General features: G+C 41.3%; 1 long non-coding RNA gene across 1 annotated transcript; it reads left to right on the forward strand.

Annotated features, from left to right (window-relative positions):
• Positions 1-1,604: 1,604 nt before the first annotated feature.
• Positions 1,605-12,537, forward strand: LOC101674492. Its single transcript, XR_001176659.2, has 3 exons — positions 1,605-1,777; positions 9,632-9,756; positions 12,445-12,537. It is a non-coding gene; the product is annotated as an uncharacterized LOC101674492 (long non-coding RNA).
• Positions 12,538-16,972: the final 4,435 nt, after the last annotated feature.

The following is a 16,972-nucleotide window of genomic DNA, read 5'->3' on the forward strand; positions in this document are numbered from 1 at the left end:
TGCAGAGCCGAGAGACAGTGGTGGCTAAGATGGATTCCCCACCATGAGAGAGGAGGGTCCTTCTGAGAGGCGGTTGGCTCTTCTCTGCTCAGTCAAGAGGCCTTTGCTCCAAGAAAGCAGGGCCAATCCCTTAATGCAGAAAAGTTTCAGTGGTGGAGAACTAAAGCGAAGGAAATAGCATCTTATAGAAAGATGTGTTCTGTTGGCACAAGCCAGAATACTGTGATTGAGAGATCCTCAGGCAGCTTTAGACATTAGTGAAATCATTAACCTGAAAGAAAAATTTATCTAAGAGGTCCTGTTTCCAGGGAAGTATCCTCCCCTCACAGACAGGTTTCCACACATTTCTGACATTTAAGTTTCAGAAATCTGTTTTTTCTTGTTTTTAGGAAACAGTTCTGCTGTAGGTTGAATTGTGCACTCTCTCCCCCAAAAACGATATCATGAAGTCCTAACCTCTGGCACTTCAGAATGTGACCTTAACTGGAAACAGGGCCTTTACAGATGTTATCAAGTTACAATGAGGTCATGCGGGTAGCAAATCCACTATGACTGGTATTGCTATAAAAGGGGAGATTTGGACACAGACGTGCACCAAGGAGGACGCCACATGAAGATGAAGGTGGAGATTGGGGTGATGGATCTACAAGCCAAAGAACGCCCAAGACTGCCAGCAAACCACCAGAAGCTAGGGGAGAGGCTGGCCCAGATCCTCCCTCACGGTCCTTAGAAAGGACCAGTCTTGCTTGTCTTGACCTTGGGCTTCCAGCCTCTAGAACCGGAAGACAACGGTCTGTGAGAGTGATACTTTGTTCTTGCAGGCCTAGGAAACCAATACAACTTCGTTCAACTTTTGCTGTTGTAACAATAATGTACGCTCTTCGTAAAACATTTCAGAAAATGAGAAAAAGTACAGGGGAGAAAAATGAACATTACCAAGGCTCCCATCATCACGGAGATAGTCAGGTGAGGGGCTACACCCCAGAGCAAGGCGTAAGGCAACACCTGTGCTCCGAGAGCCAGCAACAAGCAGAGAAGTCAATCAATAAACATGCAGCAAAAAGCCAGGGTGTGGTCGATGTTGTGCGGAAAAATAAAATAAGAGTGGGAATAGATTACTGGCTATGGCAGTAACAGTTTAGCTTGGTAGTTCAGGAAAGGTTTCTCTGGAGAAATGCCATTTGAGGGAGGAAACTTGAAGGAAAGGAGAGGATGAGCTATGTGAGGTTTTTTGTTTTTTGGTTTTTTTTAGATTTTATTTATTTATTTGACACACACAGAGAGAGAGAGAGAGCTGGAGAGGGAACACAAGCATGGGGAGTGGGAGAGGGAGAAGCAGGCTTCCCGCAGAGCAGGGAGCCAGATGCAGGGCTCGATCCCAGGATCCTGGGATCATGAGCTGAGCCAAAGGCAGATGCTTAACGACTGAGCCACCCAGGTGCCCCGAGCCATGTGAATTTTTGAGAGAAAAGCATCAAGGGTGAAGATTGCCTTGGCGTGTTCAAGAAACAGCGAGAACTCCTGTCCTGGAAAGAACAGAAGGGAGGTCACTGAGGTAGGTGAGGTCACATTTTGTTCTCTTTGTGACAAGAAGTCACTGGAATGTGAGGAAGGGACTGAGGGGTCCTGGCTACCAAGGCTCCCCCTGGCTGCTGGAGGAGAACAAGCTGGGCGGTGAAGGGGGTCCCCAGGAGACACAGCAGGAGGTGCTACGAAGACAGTACAGACAAGAAGAGATGCCCACAGAGCTGGAACTGCCCACTCTCTGGATAAACAGGTTAAAAGACTGGGGCACCCTTATCCCTTAATATTTGGTACACAAATGGTCTTCTAGAAGTATATCATTTTAATTATCTTTTTTAGAAACAAAAATTGGGGTTCCTACTATATATGCAGGATCATGTTATGTGGTTTATTTGGTTTGGGTTTGGGCTGGTATGACTTTTTTGGTGCCTGCTTCCTTGCTTCTGACGATCTTGCCTTCCTTTTCCTTTCCTTTCCTTCCTTCCTTCTTTCCTTCCTTCTTCCTCTCCTCCTTCTCCTCCTTCTTCTTTACTTTTTCTTGTTTATTAGTAAAACGTACACACAGTAAAGTTCTTAAATTTTGAGTACGTCGCTCAGTGTGGGCTTACCTCTGTGTCCACCTGTTTAGTCACTATCCAGGCCAACACATTAAACATTTCCATCACCCAGTGGCTTCCCGTGTGCCTCACCCGGCCCCACCCAGCTTCTGTGTCTTGATTTGTTGAGATTTAGGAATAGATCGCAAATATCTCTCAGGTCAGTCCATACAGACCTCCAAAATTATTTTCAGTTTTTGTATGGTATTCCATTTTATTTAATGGATGTTTCACCATTTCCATACCTGCTGGTATATTTAGATTCTTTCCAATTTTTAAGGTTTTGTAAATCACCCTGTAATGGCCATTCTCACAAATACATCTTATCTCAATTGTCTATTCCCTCCAGGAGGTAGGATTGCTGAATCAAAGGAAGGCACACTTTTTCAAAAAAAAAAAAAAGATTTTATTTATTTATTTGAGCACAAGCAGGGGGGACAGCAGAGGGAGAAGCAGACTCCCTGCTGAGCAGGGAGCAGGATGCAGGACTCCATCCCAGGATCATGACCTGCGTGGAAGGCAGATGTTTAACCGATTAAGCCACCCAGGTTTCCCTAATATTTTTGAAAGGAGGTTTGAGAGTCCTTTAGAGAGAGCATTTCAAAGAGACTGCTAGACAGATGAAGGGAGAGAAAGCACCACCTGCTCTTGTGGAGGGGCTCTTCAGATAGGGAGCGCAGGCTGAAGGAGCCACAGTGATAGCAGGCCTTTACACAGACACTTGTGAAACAAGCAACATTGTCATTGTCATTCCTATTATTGTTCCTGGTATTATTATCCTCATAGACAAATGAGAAAAAATTTAAAAGGGATAGAATTAGAGTTGACCAGTTGTCTCAAATGAAATACTCTGCCATTTACAGAGTCAGCACTTAAACCCAGATAGTCTGACTTGTGCCCCAGAGCTTTTTCCAGTTAAGCTGAGGGCCTTTGTTCACTTTTTATTTGTTTCCTCCTTTCTTCCCTGGTCTGTGATTTATTAGGTTCTAGGGTGAGTGGGTGTGAATGAACCTGGATTATCTTCCTGAGACAAGAAGGAAGACTTGGCTTGACTTCTCCAGTTAAGTCAGAAAAGTTCCCTATGGAAGTGAAAGTTCCCATCGACCAAAAGATGGTTTGAGTAACAAGGAATCTTATAGCATTGGATGGAAACACTTTAAAACTGTCTACATCTACAAATTCAAAAGGATACTAAAAACAGCAATGATAACACCGTTGTTGGTCACCTTCAGAGCTAGGGACCCACATTTTATTGTCAAGATTAGCAAATAAAAGAAAGAATTGGGTATTTATTTTTCCATTCCAGTATGAACTATTGTACTGGGTAACCAGAGAGGGACAAGCGGAGGCTTCTATTTACAAAGTATTCCAGCTAATAAATGAAGAAAACAAGGTAGAATATTAGCACTGTGTGACCCTTATATGGGCTCTAGTTAAGAAGTGTCAATGGCTGATAAATAAACAAAAAATAAGCAGACAGTGTGAACGTACACACCACCACCTGTGAAGTATTCTTGCCCAAAATGTAAAGCTTAAATTTGATCCCACATCGAAATCTAACCACTGATTTTCTGAAAGTATAGGGGAAAGGGGAAACTTGCTAAGTGACATTACGTGGGGCAGCCGTGAGAAACGTTACCGGCTTTCTTCACCAAAAATTTGCAAAAAGAAAAAGAAATGGAAGGGAAGTTTATGGATTAAAAGAAAAATAAGTTGGTGAGTTTTATGTTGTACAAGTTATACCTCAATCACGCTGCTCTAAAAAACGAATTAAGAAGTTTATCAGCCAAGAGACATATAGATCTTTTTTGGATCCTAATTTGAAGAAGAAACTGCACAAAAAAAAATTACAGTTCTGTGAGACAATCAAGAATTTGAACACTGTTCATTTGATAATATTAGGAAATTAATGTTTAAAATGATTTTAGGTGTAATGTTGGTATTACAGTTATATTTTAAAAGAAGAATCTTATCTCTTAGTGACACATACTTGAAATATTTATGGATGAAATGATATTATTTTTAGGATTTGCTTCAGTATAATTGGGAGGGGAAGTAGGTGGGGTATAAATGGAACAAGACCTGCTCCTGGATGGTAATTGAAGAATTTGGATTTAATACATGGACAGTCATTGTACTATTCTGTGTTTGCGTATTTGAACATTTCATGATAAAAACTTTTTAAAAGTCAGTATTTAGGTATGCAAATATTTAAAAGAACACTTACCCAACTTTGTTTAAAAATTTTTTTTTAAAGATTTTATTTATTTATTTGACAGAGTGAGACAAAGAGAAAGTGTGGGCAGAGGGAGAGAGAGAAGCAGATCCCCTGCTGAGCACAGAGCCCAGTGTGGGTCTCGATCCCAGGACCCTGAGATCATGACCTGAGCTGAAGGCAGACATTTAACCAGCTGAGCCACCCAGGGGCCCCTGTTTTTAAAATGTTTTTAAAAATTAGAGAAAACCTAAGTGCAGAAAAGTTGATAGTCTTGGTGTCTCTGTGGGATGTAATACTGTGCTTCCGTTACAAATGGAGATGTTCACAATATGTCGTACATGATAAAGCAGCTTATTATAAAGGTAGTTGTAAATTTTTTTTATCATTTTGTTTTTTTCATCATGGTAAGTTTGATCTTTCATTCTCATCCTCTAGCTCCTCCTCCCCTCTCCCCTCTTGTAACCATCAGTTTGTTCCCTATAGTTAAGAGTCTGTGTCTTAGTTTGCCTCTGTCTCTCCTTTTTTGCTCCTTTTCTCATTTCTTTTGTTTCTTAAATTTCACATATGAATGTGATCATATGATATGATCAGTCTTTCCCTGACTGACTTATTTCTCTTTGCATAATACTCTCTAGCTTCATCCATGTCATTGTAAATGGCAAGATTTTATTCTTTTATATGGCTAAGTAATATTCATATATAGATAGATAGATAGATAGACTTATCCATATATGTGCCATCTCTTCTTTAACCATTTATCATCTTTTAACCAGTCCCTATTGATGGACATTTAGGTTTTTATGATTTTTCAGTATTATAAAAAATGCTGTGGTGAGCCTGGGTGGTTTAGTCAGTTAAGCATTTGACTCTTGATTTCAGTTCAGGTCATGATCTCAGGGTAATGTGATCAAGCCCCATGTCAGGCTCTGCACCGAGCGTGGGGACTGCTTAAGATTATCTCTCTCTCCCTCTACCTGTTCCCCCTCTCTTTGTCTCTAAAAACAACAACAACAAAACACTGTAAAACATCTTTATGCATTCATTTTTACTTTGTGTTGTAAGTATTTCTGTAGGATAAATCCCTGGAAATGGGATTCCTGTGCATGCGACCTCATGTCATTGTAAAGTGTCTGTGCATTTGTTCTGTCTGTATAGAGATAGTATTTTGACATATAAACTCATTCTCATTAGTTCCTTTTTATCCCACATTCCCTTCCATCATTAAATCCAGACCATGAGATATGCTTACTGCCTTTGAGAGGGCCGCAACTCAAAAGAGTTGAACGTACTGAGTCGTCAGTTAATTTCATAAAGAAATGAATCACCAAAATGGACTTTTGATGCTCATGACCGAGACAGAAGCTTTGAAAGAAAATTCTTTCTGAGTTACCAAAACGTAGTATGAGCGCCAAACTTTCAAAGTTTATGCCATAAATAAATGATTCAGGAAAATTTGATGGTGATGTAAAAGCAAGTTGTTCTACCCAAGAGGAGATTAAAGGTCACTGGGTGAGGATGAACTTCAGAGAGATGAAGATAAGAATCATGGAGACACACTTTGATGGTGTCTCTGAAAAGCAGCCTCGTTCAGCCTGGATGAAAGCTAATAGTAGCCCTGGAAAACACTGAGGGGATGCCACAGCCCAGGGAAGCCATAAGGCTCTTTGTAGAGCCCCAAGCCCCAGGCCTCTTGAGTCACGAGAGCCTGGATGGGTGAGGCTCCTGAGCAGATGGCCTGAGGATAGCCTCATGTCATCCGGCACATCACAGCACATGAAAGGAATGTGGAGGTGGCTGAGAGAAGAGCCTTAACACAGCGACAAGGAGGACTCCAAAAACACGAACACTTGACCAATGACCACGTGGGACCAGGGCCATCTGTGCTAAGGGCTAGGAATAGAACAGTGAACAAGACTTACACAGGCCTTCCCTTCACAGAACTTGCAGACATCCATGGATGACACAAAATTGCTGGATAATTGTTACATGGGAATGTAACATAATATATTGGAATGTACAGTTTCCTAGAGTAAATGGAAGACTTTATTTTTTTTTCAAAGATTGCATTTATCCATTTGACAGAGAGAAAGAGAAAGTGAGAGAGGCACACAAGCAGGGGGAGTGGCAGAGGGAGAAGCAGGCTCCCCACCCAGCACGAAGTCCGACGCGGGACTCGATTCCGGGACCCCGGGACCATGACCTGAGCCAAAGGCAGCGCCTAACAACTGAGCCACCCAGGCGCCTCTACACTGAGACTTTAAAAGGGAATAGAAACCTGGTGGGTACAAGGTGTGTAGGATGGTCTTCAAGCTGAGTGAACATTGTGCAAAGGCTCAGAGACAGGAGATAGAATATTTAGGAGCCTGGCTAGAGAGGCGAGTTATGACTGGTAGGTAGAAGGAACCAGTTTCCAAGAACCTAGACCACATTCATCAATTTGTATTTTGTCCTGAAGACACTGGGGAGCCATTGGGAGATAATCTATCTATTTTTATCATCTATTTTTTTGAAGTTCCCTGCTTTATTAATTAACTAAATCTATAGCTAATTTTCTAATGAAAACTGTAAGATATAAAGTAATTATAAAATGTGGGGAACAGACAGCACCATGAGTTATTGTTAAAGCAAGAACCTCACATCATTTAAACTAAAACCCCCAAACCAATCAATTATTTAGGATACGATAATAATAATGTCACTGAGAGTTTAAGATGACTAAGAGGCACCAAATGGTTTGTAGCAGGGAGTGCTATCATTAGTTCTGTGTATTAAACAGAGCACTTGGGGATGCCTGGGTAGTTCAGTCAGTTAAGCACCTGCCTCTAGCTCGTGTTATGACCCCCGGGGTCCTGGGATCGGGTTTCCCATCAAGTTCCCTGCATTTCCCTCTACCCCTTCCCCCTGCTTGTGATCTCTCTCTCTCTTTATCTCTCTCTCTTTCTCTCTCTCAAATAAATAAAATGTTTATTAAAAAAACAAACAAACAGCGGGTGCCTGGGTGGCTCAGTGGGTTGAGCCGCTGCCTTCGGCTCAGGTCATGATCTCAGGGTCCTGGGATCGAGTCCCGCATCGGGCTCTCTGCTCAGCAGGGAGCCTGCTTCCTCCTCTCTCTCTCTGCCTACTTGTAATCTCTCTCTGTCAAATAAATAAATAAAATCTTAAAAAAAAAAAAAAAAGCATACTTGGGCTGTTGTGTGGAGAATGGAACGTAGGGGTCCAACCTGGAAACAGGCAGAACAGGCAGGAGGGCCAGAGACCCAAACCAGGCTAGAAACTAGAGTAACCCTAGAGCCTTATTACCCAGTCCCTGATTTGCCTAAAACCTACCCAAGTTTGTGACTATTGTCATCTCTTGCCATCTGTTGGGGTGCCTTTCACTCTCAAACACAACCTGGTTTGGAGGCTCCAACAGTGGCAGTGGAGTTGGAGAGAAACCAGCTGGGATTTGAGAGCTCTTTGGGACATAGATTAAGCGTGGTGATGGGTCAGATGTAGGGGTGAGGCATGTTGTCTCCCAGGGCTGTGGCATGAGCAGTGCTGGAGACACACAGTGCTTTTCAGAATATAAGGAGCACCTTGTACAGTGCTGGCTCCAAATCTCTTGGATTTGGTACTTCAGCAGCTTCCCACCTAAAGGGATGAGTAAGGGTTGTCTTTGGAGGGAAAGGGAGAGTTTTCCAGCAGAGAGAACAAATACAATAATACAGAGACAAAAGGCAAAATGTCACCTTTAGGGGCAAGTGCAAATATTTCGTTTTACAGTGGTAGGAGGTTCCTTGGTGTGAAGGGGAAGAGGATGGGATAGTCGGGCTCTGGAGGATTTTAGCAAGGGTCTGGGCGTGCGGCCTGAGACTTGCCCATGACTCACTGTGGCTCTGTGTTAGATTCTCACACTGGACTGTAATTGGGAGGGTCATGTACAGTATCTTTAAAAAAAAAAAAACCAGAGGAGGACTTCCCCTATCTCTTTTCTTCTTTTCTTTAGTAGGAAAACATCAACAACCAGAACCTTCACCAAATATAGGATGACAGAGCTGTCCCACAAGCCTGGACCACTATACCTGGATTATTATATGAAAAAGAAAGGAACTTCTGTATTATTCAGGGCTTTGTTTTTCCAAATCTTTTCATTAGAGCAATCTAACCTGTGTACTAAAAAGCAATAGGTATTAATAAACTCATTTAGACATGTTGAATAGAGGTCCCTGCTCTCTGCTGATACGGTACCCTTGAATAATTTTAATCTCTCAGTTCCCAAAGTCCTGGACCCCCAGCTGAAAGCCTGGACTTTTGCTAAACAGTCTAGGGGGTGAGTTCCCCATTGAGAGCTCAGGGAAACCAGGAAACAGAAGGAAGAATCTAATGCTGAGAACTGGCTTGGAGGCCAGAATCAGTCAAATGGGGACCACCCTTCTAAGTGTCTACGGGTTTGCTGAGCCACATTGGGGGAGCCACTGTGGAAAACTGCTCAAGTTTGGGCCTCCCTGTTAAATTCAAAAGACAAATAATTATTAAGTAATGAATGGTGAATGGGCTTCAGGGAGCTCAGGAGAAAAGCACAGATACTCACAGATACCCACTCAGGGTATGTCCCTCCTGCGATGAAAGCCTCGGGGAATAAGAATTTTCTTAAGGGCCCCAACTAGGTATACTCTATTTACTGGGCACAAACTGGATGCCTGGCAATGGATCAGGTATGAAGAAGTACAAAGTTGAATAAAACAATGCCCCTACCATCGAATAGCTAACATCACAGTGGGAAAACAGATGAAGAACCATAATGTGATCCCTAGGAAACTCCACATCTAGGGACAGCCCTTTCATTCCTCCTGATGCACTGATGGAAAGCATCTACTAATGGAATCCCACTCTTGCCTGGAAGGTTACCTACTGGGCTTGTGTGGGACTCAAAGATGAGATCACTACCCCACTCTGTACAGAAAAACCCACTTTTAGTGACAGTGCAGCTCATCTCTCAAATCCAAAGGAACATTACACACAGTCAATACTGGTAGATATGTTGGCTCTGACTTCAGAGAGTTGTGTAAACAAACCCCTGCTCAATTGGAAACTAACCCTCTAATCTTTCCCTGCCCTTCTAACTCATTCAAGTATCAATTCTCAGAGTCTGAGTGTCTCACAAAAATACCTTCTAATGGATCTATCCCATGGTTTTGTTTACTTTGTTTATCAGAAGAACCTCCAATGGTATATTTTTATCCTTAATAGGTCTCCTTTAAGGCAGGTCAATCTTTCAATTCATTTTGGCTTACAGAATTTTTTCTTTTTTCAGAAGGTAGCCAGCCAGTTCGAAAGGCCAAGTTTCTGAGCATGGGGTGTAATTTGTATGGGTCACACCCAGGAGCAGCCTACATTACCAACGCTATGCTTCCATCCTTGGTACCTCCAACCATCAAGGTAAAAGATGTGAAATGCATTAAAAGACCATTTTCTCCCCTTCACTTGTAATGGATAACTAAGAAGTGTAAAAAGGAGAAGGAGGATGCTTATAGAATTTTATGGATATATGTGCATAAAATGTATACATAGAAATAAATACATATACATAAAATGTGTATTTATATACATAGTCTGGCTTTGGTTTCAGAACAATGTCAGCTTCATAATATGAATTGGGAAGTGTTCTATTTGCTGGAAAATTCATCTAGAGTTGACCTTATTTCTTCCTTAAATGGATGAAAGAATGCACAGGTGAAACCATATAGGCCAAGTAGACCTACAGTTTACTGTATGTATTAAAAACATCTCTTCTCTTTTAAGAGGTTTTTATAACCTCCCAAGTGAGTATGGTATTCATCTGCTTACTTAAACATTGACTGAGCTAGAAGTGCTGTGTGCTTTGGGTACACAATGAAGATCTCCAACCTAACAGAACCCAACTGAAGTGACATGTGCTTAACTTCTGAGTCACCTTAAAAAGCTCTTTGGTCTTCAGATTGTTTGTTTTGGGGATGTCTTTGTTATGTAGTTTTATAAATGACATGCAGATTGGCTGAAAGCAGCTATAATTTGACACTCTATAATAGTTTAAAACCAGATGCCTGGCCAAAAAGCACATTAAGAGATGCTCAACATAGCTAATCATTAGGGAAATGCAAACCAAAACCACAGTAAGCTATCACTTCACATCTATTCAGATGGTCACTATTAACCAAATAAGTAAATAAATAAAAACAAAAACAGAAAAGCCTGAGGAGCAGGTTTCAGACTTAGCAGGTGTCTAATGGCCTACAGACCTGTTCTCAAGGAATATAGGCTATAGACACCATCTTGGCACTTTTCTTCTGCCTTTCTCTTTTGGTATCTCCCAAAAAAGAGGTTATACACTCACACAAGGGCCCCAATTTTGTAATTGCAACCCAGAGGACACCTATATATCTCCTGGCTCTGGTGGCCAGTGGGGCTAATGATTGTTATAACTTCAAGACTGTATATATTTGTACACATTTAAAAGCTGATGACTAAGGGTCTTGCTTCCAATCAGCCTCAGTCTAGGTGCTAAGATCTTCCCCTTTGGGAAATTGACAAGTCTGTGTACATATGTAACTACATGGAACTACTAAAAATATAATAGACCGCTTGGACAAAAACAAAGGTTTGAGAGACAAGACAGACCTGGGGGAGGGTTGAACACAAGGTATATCTCCTGCACAAGGGCACTCCTTCATGATTGGGACAGAAATCGCAATACCATAGAAATCAATACAGAGAGTCAAGCAAAATGAAAAAAAATAGAGGAATATGTGCTAAGGGGGGGGGAGAGAAAACTTAAGGAAAAAATAAAAACACCTTAATGAAACAGAGATAATTTATCTGATAAAGACTTCAGAGTCATGGTTATAAAGATGCTCACCAAAATGGGGAGAAGAATAGATGAACAGAGTGAGGACTTCAACAAAGAGATAAAATATAAGAAAGTGCCAAAGAGAGGTCACAGAGTTGAAGAACACAATAACCAAAATGAAAAGTACAGTAGAGGGGTTCAACAGCAGACTAAATGAGGCAGAAGAAAGGATCAGTGAATGTAAAGACAAGGCAGTGGAACTCACCTGATCAGAGCAGCAAATAGGAAAAAGGATGGAAAAGGAAAAAAAAAAAAAAAAAAAAGAAGAAGAAGATAGCCCAAGGAACTTATGGGACAGCATAAAACAGACTAAATTTGTATTATAGTGCTCCCAGAAGGAGAAGTAGAAAAGTGGGAAGAAATTTTATCTGAAGAAATAGTGGCTAAAAACTTCCCTAACCTGGTGGAGGAAAAAGACATCCAGAATGAGGAAGTCTAAAGAATTCCAACAAGAAAATCCACACCAAGACACATTATAGTTAAAATGTCAAAATGTCAAAAATTAAAGAAAAAGAATCCTAAAAGCAGCAAAAGAAAAAAATAAATTGTTAACATACAAAGGAACTCCAATAAAACTATCAGCAAATTTTCTAGCAGAAACCATGAAGGCAGAGGGGATTGGCATGATACAGTCAAAGTGCTGAAAGAAAACACTTCCAACCAAAAAAACTTCCAACCTAGCCTACCTGGCAAACATCATTTAGAATTGAAGGAGAGATAAATAATTTTACAGACAAGCAAAAGGTAAAGGACTAAATCAGGCTTACAAGAAATGTTAAAGAGAATTCTTTAAGCTGAAAAGAAAATATGATAGTAACAAGAGCAGAGAAGAGAATAAGTCTTACTGAACAGGTAAATATATATAAAGTAGCGTACTAACCACATATAAAGCTAGGATGAAAGTCAAAAAATGAAGTAGTAAAAATAAGTATGATTATAATAACTAGTTTCAGGATACAAGAGAAAAAGAGGTAAAATCTGACATTAAAAACAGAAAACGTGGGGAGAAATAGAGTAAAAATTTTGAGCTTTAGGGATATTTGTGGAAAATGGTCCCCTTTGAGATGGCATGGAAGCTTGGAGACCTCTTCCCATACCTTGCCCCATGCATCTCTTCCATCTGGCTGTTCCCGAGTTATCTCCTTTTATAATAGACCCATGATCCAATTGGTTATGTTATGGTGAGCTTCCTAGGAAAAGGTCATGAAGTATTGTAATGAAGCTTCCTTGTGTCTCCACAGTATGTCCAAATTGACCACTTGGAAAGCCCCAAAGGTTCTGACTCCTGACAGCTTCCAAGTGTCAGATTGGCAAAAGCTCTCCTCCATCTGGTGACTCAGGTATCTAGGTTCCTTCCATTTGTCATCTCAACTTTTGTAATATAGCATATCTGGATAGTCACCAACTTCTTGTACCCCAGAATTGCCTACTCTGGGACAAGGCTACTGCAGTGACTCTTGATGCCACACCATGTATCCCCCTCAGTCCACCTGGACTCACCTACAGTTTCTACCTGCATCTCTCTTTACTGCCCAAGGGTTTCTTCTGGTACCGAGGAGAACGGTGTCAGATGTTAACACCCAAGGCCAAACCCTCAACTACTGTGGCAGGAAAATCTCGAATAAATGGTCCAGCCTTCTTAACCTCCAGAGAGACCATTTAGAGATTTTATTTATTTATTTGAGAGAGTGAGTGAGTGACAGCACAAACAAAGGCAGAGGGAAAAGCAGATTCCCCACTGAGCAGGGAACCCAAGATGTGGCTTAACGCAGGGACTCTGAGATCACAACCTAAGTAGAAGACAGACACTTAACCAACTGAGCAACCAGACACCCTGATGCTCTGGCAGTCCATAAGTAAATGTGTTTATCTTGAAAGCACCTGGCAGAGGTGGCATGGACGGAGCTGAGCTGCTAGAAAGACCCTATTTCTCAAACTCAGCTTTCTACATGGGAATTACTCCAAAGGAACCCTTATCAAGCAGACTTCCAGCTCTGGTGTAATCCTTATTCTAAAGTGCCTAATGTTTCCATCATGAATCACCCCTTAGGAATGAAACATGGATATGCCAATGCCTTTGCCAAGAAGGGAACAAACTCTGTAATGTTCACCAATATCCTAGAAAGGAGCTGCTAGTAATAATCCTTCAGAATGTCCTACTGTATGTCAGATATTTGTGTGTGGACATTGTCACTTGTGCCTCATCACACTTCTATATCAAGAACAACAGTTGATATTCTCATATTTCAGAAGATAAACTGAGTTTGAGAGATTTTGACTTGGCTGGACAACTAAGGAGCAGAGGGCGTGAATACAGGACTCAACATAATGACTCTCAGAATCTTAGATGAAAAGTTGATTTACTTCTGAATAGGAGTGCATTAAAATTTTTTTCTTAAGATTTATTTATTTATTTGAGAGAGAGAACACAACGGGGAGGGGCAGAGGGAGAGGGAGAGAGAATCTGAAGCAGACTCCACACTGAGTGTGGAACATAACATGGGGTTATGACCCATGATCTCTTATGACCCTGAGATCACCACCTGAGCTTAACCAAGACTCAGCCACTCAACTGACTGAACCACCCAGGTGCCCTACATTTGAAAAATTAGATTTTGATTATACAGTGGTAAATTTTCATTGTGGAAAAATTAGAAAATGTAAAAGAGCCAGAGAGGAAACTAAACATTGGTTAGACATAATCCCACAAGGCAAAGAGGAATTTATTTTCAATTTTGGATGTATTCTTCTTCTTTTCCATTAGCATTATGGATTTTTAACAAAAATGAGTGAGAATATGTAAAATTTTGTTATGTGAATATATTATTATTTATTTAACAAAAAAATTTTGAGCTTTAGAATATGATCAAAATTAAGTTGTTACCAACTTAAATTATTATAAATATAAGTTCTTACATAAGCCTCATGATAACCACAAGGTAAAGACATATAGTAAACACACAAAAGATAAAGAGAAAGGAATCTAAACACACCACTAAAGAAAGTCATTGAGGGACACCTGGGTGTCTCAGTTGGTTAAATGGCTGACTTTGGCTCAGATCATAATCCCAGAGTCCTGGGATTGAGCACCATGTCTGCTCACTGGGGAGTCTGATTCTTTCTCTCCCTCTGCCTGCCGCTCTGCCTGCTTGTGCTCTCTCTATTAAATAAATAAATAAAATCTTTAAAAGAAAAAAAGTCATTGAGCCACAAAGTAAGGAAGCAAAAGAAGACCAGAGAGGAACTACAAAAACAGTCAGAAAACAATGAACAGAACGGCAAGAAATACATACCTATCAAAAAATGTTATATAAATGGACTAAAGTCTTCAATCAGAATACATAGATTGTTTAGGCATTCATTGCCAGCAACAAATTCACTCTTTTTTTTTTTTTTTAAATTGAAGTCTAGGGGTGCCTGGGTGGCTCAGCCTTCAAGCGTATGCTTTTGGCTTGGGCCCTGATCCCAGGGTCTTAGTAGTCCCTCATTGGGGTCCCTGCTTAGCTGGAGGCCTGCTTCTTCCCACTCCTCCTGTTTGTGTTCCCTCTCTTGCTGTCTCTCTCTGTCAAATACATAAATAAAATCTTTAAAAAAAAAAAAAGAAAAGAAAAGAAATCTTCCTTTTGTTGCTAATTTGGTAAGCATAGCAAAATGTTTACTAACAAACACAAGCGAGTCTCTAAATTTCTCTCTGACTACAATCCTGGACATTTCTCAAGATATATTTTTTAACTAGAAAATAAATAAATGTGATGCTTTAATATGATTTAGAAATTATAAAATGTGATGGGTCAAATTTGATTTCGAACATAAAGAAATGTGGTGTTTAGGCATGACTCCTTCTGGTTGCATGTTACAAAAAGCAAACCAGTAAAAGACCCCAGATCTAGTCACTTACAGACCTATAAAGGTACAGAATGAGGAGGATACATTTTAACCCGTTTCCTGAAGAAAGGGTCCTTGTAGGAGAAAGCTGACAAAAGTAATAAGGCCCAAGTATGTGAGACCAACCAGACCTCAGATTACACTTGGGTATGCTAACAGCCATAATGGGCTTGTCTGTGTGTACTCAGAGTGACAAATCACGTGAGAGTCTAAAATACTTGTAAACTTCCTGATTTATCCAAAGTATGCAGCAAGACATGGTCTGTGATGGGCGGGCTGCAGAGATGTGAGTGGCTGGCCACAACAGCCAGGGCCATCCCCAGCAGGTGGTCAAGCACAGGGGTGCGTTCACATCCAACAGCCTGGGAAGCTGGCACACTGCGTCCCGAAGCCCCTCCATAGTTCCTGAAGCTTCTGCCCCAACAGCCAAGGCTCCTCGCTGGTCAATCACCTTTACGCAATAGGAGGAAAGGGAGCTTTCCTCCAGATCCCTTACCGCCCCCTGCAGGAAAACCATCACAGTCACTGTACTATTTCGGGACAATTACCAGGAGCACAGAGACCAGAGGAGGGGTGCAGAGCTGGGTTTGTGCCATGTGAGCAATTTTATGTTGTCTCTGCAGAGCTTTGACTCTGCAATTAATTATCCCAAAACACCCAAATCTTGCCATTTTGACAGACTGACATCGTACAAGACAGTGGATCTTTCTATTCAACAACATGTTATTAAAGCTGATAAAAAGTCAAAACCATGCTCCCAAAACCGGACCCCCACGACCTTCATGCCAAACACGTATCACTTACAAGCACTCACTAAGTGGCAGACACTGTTGTACGTGCTTTACCAATATCAAGTCATTAAATTTAGTCCTCTTGACAATCTCACAAGGCTGGGACAGAGTTGAAGCATCACATTCAGAACCTGAGGCGAGATGAAAACGACAACGAACATCTGGCAGCCAAGATGGAACTGTGCAGGGGTTCCAAACAGGAAGTGCACCTTGGGTCTTCTCTTTCAGGATGTGGCAGGGTTGAGTGCTGGAGCTTAGAGCCCCTGAGTGAAGACATGCTCTGTGACAGCTCCTGTTGAACCATGTTGCTCCTTTTCTTCTTCTCAATAATCTTGAGAGTTTTATTATCCCAGTATAAGGGTGGGAAAGATTAGTTTTGAAGAGGGCGGGTAATTGGCCAGATTTACACGAGTGGTAGTGATGAAGTGATGCCTCCTGAATGGGCCGCCAGATGCCACACCTAAGGCTTCCATGTGTCCTTGTGTGTGGGGGAGAAGGGGTGAAGGTGAGAAGGACCTGATGTTCACAGCAAAAGCAGAAATTATGGTGCTATTTAACCGTCGTCACTGTTTTCTTTTTTCCACTTCACTCATTGCTGAATTTCTTTTCATTCCCACGTAGTGAATATCATGATCTTGATATAAGGATCATAAACAGATATATTTGTTCAAGTTTATTTAAGTCAATGCAAATAATGTTGAAAGAAGGAAGAATGGGAGCAAAATTAAAATGCCTGGGAATCTCATGTTTGCATTACCTGGATTTGGAGGACAGAGTATGGGAAATGAGCATCATATTTATTCACAGGCTAAAGATCTGAAAAATGCCACATTTGGCATTTCCTGTCACTGCCATGTCACTAAACTCAGCCCTGACCTGCTGGGACCACCACTTACTCTAGGAATGGAGATTATTGGCTGAACTTCCTGTTGGGAAGCAGAGCCCCTGCACCTGGCAGCTGCTCCTCAGGGCTGAGCCCTCCCCATATTTTTAGCGAGGGAATTCCAGCCTTGCCTTAACTCCATGGCAGGCCACCGGAGTGAATCTGGACTGAGGTCAAGACAGAGTCAAATGTTACTGAATATCTGTAATT

This window comes from Mustela putorius, unplaced genomic scaffold (assembly GCF_011764305.1).
Source record: "Mustela putorius furo isolate JIRA1106 unplaced genomic scaffold, ASM1176430v1.1 tig00004035_pilon_pilon_pilon, whole genome shotgun sequence".
NCBI lineage: Eukaryota > Metazoa > Chordata > Mammalia > Carnivora > Mustelidae > Mustela > Mustela putorius.